Source organism: Silene latifolia, chromosome 9 (assembly GCF_048544455.1).
Source record: "Silene latifolia isolate original U9 population chromosome 9, ASM4854445v1, whole genome shotgun sequence".
NCBI lineage: Eukaryota > Viridiplantae > Streptophyta > Magnoliopsida > Caryophyllales > Caryophyllaceae > Silene > Silene latifolia.
In genome coordinates this window covers 106,925,701-106,934,733 of record NC_133534.1, presented here as the reverse complement: position 1 = coordinate 106,934,733, position 9,033 = coordinate 106,925,701, and the positions used below count along the sequence as shown (strand labels likewise).

The 9,033-nt window shown below is 41.5% G+C and overlaps 1 non-coding gene across 1 annotated transcript; it reads left to right on the top strand.

Annotated features, from left to right (window-relative positions):
• Window positions 1-8,595: 8,595 nt before the first annotated feature.
• LOC141603892 (small nucleolar RNA R71) lies at window positions 8,596-8,702 on the top strand. The gene has a single exon (XR_012525730.1). It is a non-coding gene; the product is annotated as a small nucleolar RNA R71 (small nucleolar RNA).
• Window positions 8,703-9,033: the final 331 nt, after the last annotated feature.

Sequence of the window (9,033 nt, the reverse complement as noted above, 5' to 3'; positions counted from 1 at the left end):
CGGCCAAACTGCGGACGAAAACTCATACCACAAAAGAACATACTAACTAGCTTGACTAGGCAGGCTTAGTTTGGGATGTAGCTAATGGGTCAAAAGGCAAATTTGGCTAATGTGGAGCTAAATGGGTGAAAAAATATAATGAGAGGGAAATTTGCAAGGCCCTCCCTGCATGTGACACCAACCACGAACCCGAATATGTGCATTTTGACGAGAAATTGAATGTCATAAATGTGCAAAAGAGACGAACATGCTATGCAAGGAGTACTACTCAAAATTCCTAATGAACTGGTCATGAATGTCACCAGTTATGGGCTCTAAATCTCAGAATTTTTAAGTAGTTTGCCAATTTATAGGTCAAGTCTAAACAGTCAGCTTATATTTGAACAGAAATTCGTAGATTATGCGTATGACAAAGTTAAAAACTATCAACGGAAGTGCAAGGCTCAAGTAAATTGACAAGTTATAGTGCATTATCATCATGGAAATCTACCGTTCCGACTCAACCTACATGCTAAAATAAACGTGAAATTTTGAATTTTATTGATTTTTCAATTTTTATGAGATTTTGAATTTAACGAAAATAAACAACAATGCAAACATAAAATTAAACGTGATAACTGAAATGCAGTAAAAACAATATGCAGACACAGATATGGATGCATAACCTCCCCAAACCAAACCGTACAATGCCCCCATTGTACCAAAACATGGAAAGGAAATGCAAACTAAAGGAGGAAAAAAGTAAATGCGGAAAAACTCACAAAATGCGCGAATAAAGGGACCTCCCCAAACCGACCATGAACATGGGAGGTTGCTAAAGGCCCGGAAAACCGTCTCAGTAAGCTAATCCAAGTCAAAAACACTCGATGGCAGTTGAAAAGTAGTCGATCGAGTGAAATGGGCATTCAAAACTGCTCGATCGAATGGTGTTGTGGTCGATCGAGCAGTTCTCCTTTTGCAGGTAGTCGATCAAGTAAATATTTCACTCGATCGAGTGAATTCCTCAGCAAAAGTGCTCGATCGAGTAGAAAAACTACTCGATCAAGTACTTCTCAGCGTGTTACCTGCAAAACGCAATAAAAACAGCCCGTAAACTAACTAGACAAGCAAACTGATAAAGTCTATGGTATAAAAACCATTTATTACAACTGAAATTAAATAAAAAGCAAAATAAAATCTCCGGGTTGCCTCCCGGGTAGCGCTAGCTTCAGTCAGGTCCCAGCTCGAACTCCTTTTTCTTCGAGCCTCTATAATCAGCTACAATCAAAACAGCTCAAAGCGCGCAGCATTAGATCGTACATCTGCGCATGTGCTACACAAAACAGTAAGTAGCACCAGAGTGGATTACAGAAATAGGAAATAAAAGTGTTAAACTTTTTAAGCCGAACAAATTTCCTATGAGAGCTCCTAAATTTATCCACGAAACATAGGAACTCGGAAGCAATTAATGATAATCTAAGGCTCCATTTCAGATTAACAATTTTACGATGATAGGGATGGTGAAAAATCATTAAATTGTACGACCTACTTGGAAGGGGCAAAGCATTAGAATGCAAAGCGTAAGTCAAACGAGGCAATTTACTATTTAAACAGACAATAATTGAATTATCGTTCACCACCTCAGGTTGATCGCTCTCAATAACGGAATCGTAGATAAAAGAATTTATTACCTCATCCGCGCTAGGAGTAATTACCGACTCAGCCTCTTTGTCACCCTCCTCAGTAGATTTCATCCCGTAAATCGCAGCCTCAAGTGCATCTAACTCGGCTTTGAATAAGGGAGACTCACCATAACCGTTATCATCATCTAAATCGTCATCTAAATCAAACCCATATGACGAATCAAAGCTCCCAATGGCCAATTCAGTCAATCGAGCAGAATAATCACTCGATCGACCAGTTTCCTCCTGAATTCCACTCGATCGAGTGGAAATATCACTCGATCGAGCACTTTCTCCTGGCAAATCACTCGATCGACCAATATTAGTCACTCGATCGAGTGATTCCTCCAGTACAGCACTGAAATCCTCGTGTGGGGTGGTGAAATGTGATAGAAACTCGTCGTCTGAGTCATAAAAGTCATCCTCAGCATTGGGCAACACAGTTTCTTCATGGGAAAAACCGCTCTCGGCAAGGTATACCTCTTCTCGTTGCCCATTATCCGACTCACCGCTAATCGAGCTATTTGTGACTCCAGCTCAAGGATTCGAGCGTCCATATGTCTGTCACTCTCTTGCACTTGGGATACAAGCGTCCCCATTAAATATGTCAGCTCCGCGATCTATTCTATCTGTATCTCACCGCTAATCGAGCAATTACGGACTCGAGCTTATCAACTCGCGAGACATATTCTTGCGCTTGGAATGCAAGTGTCTCCATCAAGGATTTCACTCCGCAATCTCTTCTTCTTGTATATCGGGAAGATCTTGTTGCGGTGGCCATTGATAGGGTGGATGTGGCGGCACAACTACAGCCGCTGACTAGCTCGACTACGCTGTTGGAACGCGTAAACTTCGTCATTCTCTCGCCAAACAAAAAAATCGCATTATGCCCAAAGCGACCACATCTCCCGCAGTAAATCACCTGCTGTGCCATATAATGGGACATGGGTGACAGGTCAAAGGTACTAAAGCCTTCCCTTTGACGATCTTTCACCTAGAACTGTCTAGGTAGAACCTGTAAGGCCTATCAAAACAGCACTCAAGGAAAAAGATTAAACGACCTCAAGGGAAAAATCCCCTGAGGCTAGAAACAGATAAAATTAAACAAATAAATAAATAGATTGCCTCCCCGGCAACGGCGCCAAAATTTGATACTGTCGTTTCGTACCAAAAATAAAATACCTAAGTACTACTAACAGAAGTCAGCGGTAAGTAGGGTCGATCTCCACAGGGAGGCGGTGTACTATCTATTTGTCTATTCTATCTATCTGATGTCACAAATGGGGGTTTTGGTTGTTTTGATTATACTACTGAGGCTACGGCAAGAGAAAAGGGATAAGGGAAATTAACAATAAGAGAAAGGAAGTATGCTAAGAGTCGGTCCACCGTGGCAGCTACACTATCGGAAATACTATGGTGATTTGACTAATGATAAGAAGAGCTATGGTCGTCACCTTTCGGTCCTTAGACCGCCCTAGAGCGTAAATAGCTTAACTTTCGCCCTCACTACGATACCCTATTGTAATTAAGCAAGCCTTCCCTTCCAATCTTTCGATCCAGGTCGGGGTTGACTAGATTTATGGTCTCCTGCATGCATACATTCAACCTGATAACAATTAAATTGCCCAAAACAATTCTTATCGCAAGACTAATCTGATTAAGTCAATTAAAACATCTCTACCACGGCTTCCCTAATCCTAGCATACTACGGGGAATTAGCTACTCATAATAAAATAAGCAATGACAATAATTAAAGAAGAAATAAGTATTAAAAGAGAATAAGGGAAGGAATTACTGAATTAAGTGATCCGGAAAATGAGCAAGAAGAAAAGTAACAGTGTATAAAGAAGGGGAGAAGAGTAACGTGCAGTCCCTCCGCATCCTCCTAAAACTGGCGTGCAAGCCTTATTTATAGGAAAAACATAACATAATAAAACCTAATTAACGAAACAGGCCAAGCCCGTCAAAGATTGTTGCTCGATCGAGCATTTAAGGCTCTCGATCGAGTGATATTCCTTAGCATTCCTCTCGATTGAGAACAATTCCTCTCGATCGAGGACTTCTTTCCCTTTAATCACTCGATCGAGAAGAAGTAGCTCTCGATCGAGCAAATGGGCTCTCGATCGAATAGAAATAGTTCTCGATCGAGCACTTCTCTGCGCGTAATTCCTGCTTCGCGCACTGAACTACAAACGGCTGCCATTCCTTCGTTACTTGGACAAATAGGGCGTGGTTGGTGGCGTTGGAAAGCTAAGAGGATAAGCTTTTACCTCCAACTGGAATCACCTTAATAAATGTTGTAGAACTCTAGATATGGCTCTTACAAGCAGGAACTAGCAAATTGAAGCACTCTCTTGGCTCGCCTAACTTCCTTACTCCAATGCGCATCTCAAAATGGTACTTCCCAAGCTCCGACTCAACTCATCTCCTAAATGCATGCGTAGGGACATGTTTTAGGCTTGATTCCGCATCTCTAAGCTCATTCCTGCAATTAATACAAGAACTTCCAAAGTATGCAATTCGGGGCATATTCGTAGCAAATAACTACTAAAATAGCATAAAGATGCGTGCAAGAATAGACTAAAAAGACTATATAAAATGCACGTATCAATAGGATTCAGTTGTGGCAAGAGTTAAAGGATATCAAGGATAACTGTGATGAGGCCTGGTGTGTTGGAGGTGACTTCAACAGTCTTTTACATTTTAATGAAAGACTGGGAAGCCCGGTTCTCTGGAGTGAATTAGAGGATTTCAGGGAGTGTGTTGATTATTGTGAATTATGGGATATTCAGGCTAAGGGTTCTTTTTATACCTAGAATAATAAACAGGCTCTTAATACTATAGTCTTTTCCAGGATTGACAGATTCCTTATCAATCATGAGTGGTTGAGAAAATATCTTGATGGTTATGTCTTTTTCATGAATGAAGGATTATTTGATCATAATCCATGCATTTGCTATAGAAGACCTAATACTGTATTGAGGAAGCCTTCTTTCAGATACTTCAACATTTGGGGACAAGCAAGTGATTTTCTTAATATTGTTCAAACTGAATGGAGCAAAGAGTATGGGGGTGTCAAAATGTTTCAAGTTGTTAACAAGCTGAAAAATATCAAGAAGCCTCTCAGGATGTTAAATAAGGCTAAGTTTTCTGACATTGAGAATGCTGCTGAACTGGCTAGATATCTCCTGGACTCCATTCAAACTCAGTGATGCCTGTCGTTGTGAGCACCAAAAATAATATTTATAAGTCCAAACTACTACTATAGCTAGTGGCAGTCAGGGTCGAACCACAGGGAGGCGATGCAATTAATAGTTGTCTGATTTTAGTCTTTAAAGTAACAAGTGAGTGGGGGTTTGCTTTGATTTAGTCTATAGCTAAAGGCAATAAAAGAGAGTAAACTAAATAAACGAACGAAAACAAATATTAAAAGGGTGCTAAGATGGTTGGTTCACTATAGTTTCGGCGGCAGTATACTAGGTAGGTCTAAAAACAAACACGTGAGATGGGAAAATAAGAAGTCCTCTCGGTCCATTCTTACAGGTAGCATCTTTCGATCTCACTACAGGTCCCTAATATCACTAATACTAACTTTCGTCTTGAAAAGTGACTAAAAGGCTAAATTAACTCATCTCTCGATCTTATTAATTTAATCATCTTAATTAGGTAGGCTATCTCCCTTCCCTATCTTTCGATCTTTATTGGGTCGGTCAAATTCTAGGCATTCAACTAGTCGCGTGCACTCGATTCGTCAAACATAGCAATTAAATTAATTAAAACGAAGGTAGAACTCACGTGGCCAGTCGATCGACCATGGCGCGATTCCAGGTCTACTATTCTAATGCCGCCTACTTCTACATATTCCCTACATCCTAGCACAGGGTATTTAGCTACTCATGACTATGACGAAAACAACAGTAAGATTAAGGAATAAAACTACTGAATTCATGATTGAAAGAATTGTACAAACAAATAACATAAGACGATAATTTCGGCTTCGGGAAACTAATCTAGCAATTCTATACTATGAACGAAAATAAAGCAGCGAATATTCAATAATAGAACAGAGAAATACCGATTGGAAGTAGGAATAAAGATCAAAACCGAATGCAAAGATTACTTTGTTGACGGAAAACAACTAAACTAATGAATTAACCCTAATGAATTTGATGATTAAAGACTTGATTAAACTGGATTAAAGCTTGATCATTATCATGAAAACCTAGGTTACGTTATATAGAATATCGCGTAACACTAATTCCTAAACCTAATATACAATGGCCTTTGGAAATCTTGTTCTATTAATTCACGTCAGAATTAACGGTTTGGTCGATCGACCATATCAGCCGGTCGATCGACTGAACTATGCTTTGAAACAGAGCTCACAGAATCGTCGTTGGTCGATCGACCATGAAGACCATCGATCGATCGCTATAATCTGTAGTCCGCTTCTAAATTCTTCGTAAAGTTGTCTTTCAGGCCTCGAAATGCGTACCAAGCTCGTTCCCTGAGTAAATACTTCATGACAAATGCAATGCAACATACTCGGGGACGGATTTAGCTCAATATCTACTCATTTCCGCATAAATCTGCAATATTACATAAAAATATGAAAGTAGACGAAATGGGGCAAATAGTAGCTTTAAACTACATAATTGAGCTCTGAAATGCGTGTAAAGTAGGGTGTAAAACATCATATAAAAGACACGCATCAAACTTCCTCAAACATCATATAAAAGACACACAAAAAGCAATATAAGAAAAAGTTTAACGAAAGCAAATAAAGTGTTTTATAAAGCATTCGATCAACTTATAGTTGATCAAGAACGGCCACGGAATGGCCCACTTGCTCGGCTTCTGGCTACAAGAAGTAGCCTCTACAGTGCACATCTTCTCAGCTGCACGCTTCTCAACTCTAACATCCGCAGAACTCAACGGATCAACAGCTTCAACATTTTTCCCAAGCAATGACCTCATCCGGCTCATCAGAATCCAGATTGGACTCCGTCACTTTGACTGGCTCCTCATCAGGCTCCTCATCAGTTAACACATCCTAGGCCGCCTCTTTGAACGATTGGCTCCTTCACAGCCGGAGCAACATGCGGCTCTTCCTTCCCCTAACCACCTCCTGCAACATCAAAAACAGAAGAATCTTCCTCCAATTTGCTCCCAATCTGGGGCGGAGGTGTTATAGCAGAAACAGGCATAGAGACAGGCATATCAGATAGCATAAAATAAGATTTCTTTTCAGAAACCGTATTACAAGTGACGGGCCACATAGGGTCTTTCTTCTTAGCTGTCTGGGCAAAGACAATGGAGTGCTTCCCCACTTTGAAGGTCAGAGTCCCTGGACCAACATCTATAACTGCACCAGCAGTGTGCAGAAATGGTCTACCCAATATAATAGGAATGTGGGTATTCTCGGGCATATCTAGTACAACGAAGTCGACAGGGAAGAAGAACTTTCCTATTTGCACAGGAATGTCCTCTAAGACTCCTATTGGCTGGACCGCAGATCGATCAGCCATTTGTACTGTCATGTTGGTAACTGCAAACCTAGTCAATTTCAACTTCATAGCAAGACTCAAGGGCATTACACTATTACTGGCTCCTAGGTCACACAAGGCCTTCTCAATAGAAAAAGTGCCAATACTACATGGGACTGAAAAGCTACATGGGTCTTCTAGCTTTTGAGGTGCAGTGTGGGTCAAATAAGAACATGACTCCTCAGTTAGTGCCACAGATTGCACAGTTTTAAGTGACTTCTTTTTAGATAAGTGTTGCTTCATAAATTTCATGTAAGCAGGCACTTGATTAACTAACTCAATAAAAGGAACTTGTACGTTTAAGCTACGAATAACATTTTCAAATTTGTTAAACGATACCTGTTCCTTTGTCGGCACCAATCTCTCCGGATAGGGGGCTGAAAGAAGCAACTTAGCCCTCTCCTCTAAATCTCTCACGCCGGCGTCAGTGGATTTAGGCTGAAAATCCACTACCTTCTCCTTGTTGAATCTCGAACCCTCTTCAGACCGTCTCAAAAATGAACCATTAATCGTCATCGGGTCATATTTCGGAACCGAAACTGACCCATCAACATTTGGGTCTTGCCTCAATACTTTCGGAGTAGTCGTACCCCGAAACAAGTGGTCCCTCAAGTTATTTGGCCTTGGAGGATGAAAAGACTCACCATCAGCAGCGTTGTCAATCGATCGACCATGCATATCAGTCGATCGACTGACTTCTACAGGAACATAAGCTGTTTCACTTCGCGGACTGGTCGATCGACTAGGTATGTCAGTCGATCGACTGACATAACTACTGATTGTCTTTTTCTTGCCACTATCCGTCACTGCCTTCTTCTTACTTGGTTCCACCTCATCTTTTTCAGTAGCTTCCTCGACCATAGCGGGCCCATCAAGGGTAGACCCACTCCTCAAAGTAATAGCATTAAGGGTCTCCTTTTGATCCGTATGCGACGGTAAATGTCCCGAAGCTCGAGTTGCACTCTTGCTAGCCAATTGAGCAATTTCGCTCTCTAACATCTTCATCCCGGCCTCTCTAGCTTGAGAAGACTTTGCGTGAGTTGTCTGAAACATGTCCTTCTCCTCCATATCTCTTGCAGACGAAAGGACCGTCTGAAAAAGCATTCACATGATAGATCCCTCCTTTTGAAGCTCCTCCCAACTCGTACTTATCAAATCTCGCCGTGAGAGCCTCTAATGCAGCTACAGAAGGAGACTCAGCACTTCTCCTTTGATTTCCCCTGGAATTTCCATACTCAGCTTTGTGGGTGGCCAGATCATTAATAAATTTCCACCCCTTGGTCTCTCCAACATTCTCCTGGAATCTACCATTTGTTGCCGCATCCAGGATAGCCCTCTGATCGTCATAAAGCCCATTATAAAACTGATTGCATAGGCTCCATTTCTCGAACCCATGATGTGGAATAGTTCGCACCAGCTTCTTGAAACGGACCCACGCCTCATGAAAATTCTCATCAGGACCCTGTTTAAAGCTCGTGATCTGAGCTCTAATGGCATTTGTCTTCGAGGCAGAGAACTATTTCTTGTAAAATGCTAAGGCCAGCGACTTCCAATCAGTGATCCCGTTAGCAGCTCGATCCAGGTCTCTGTACCACTCCCTTGCAGCATCACAAAGAGAGAATATGAACATGGTCTCCTTCACCTTGTCCTGGGTCACACCGATAATCGATGAAAATCTCCATGTGTTTGGCCGCATCTTCATTTGCAGCTCCCCCGAATTGGTTTCTCTCAACCAAGTTGATATAGGATGGCTTCGGCTCGAATTTTCCATCCGTCCCAGGTAATGCGAATCCCTTATAGAGATTCTCAGCTGTCGGCTCAGAGTG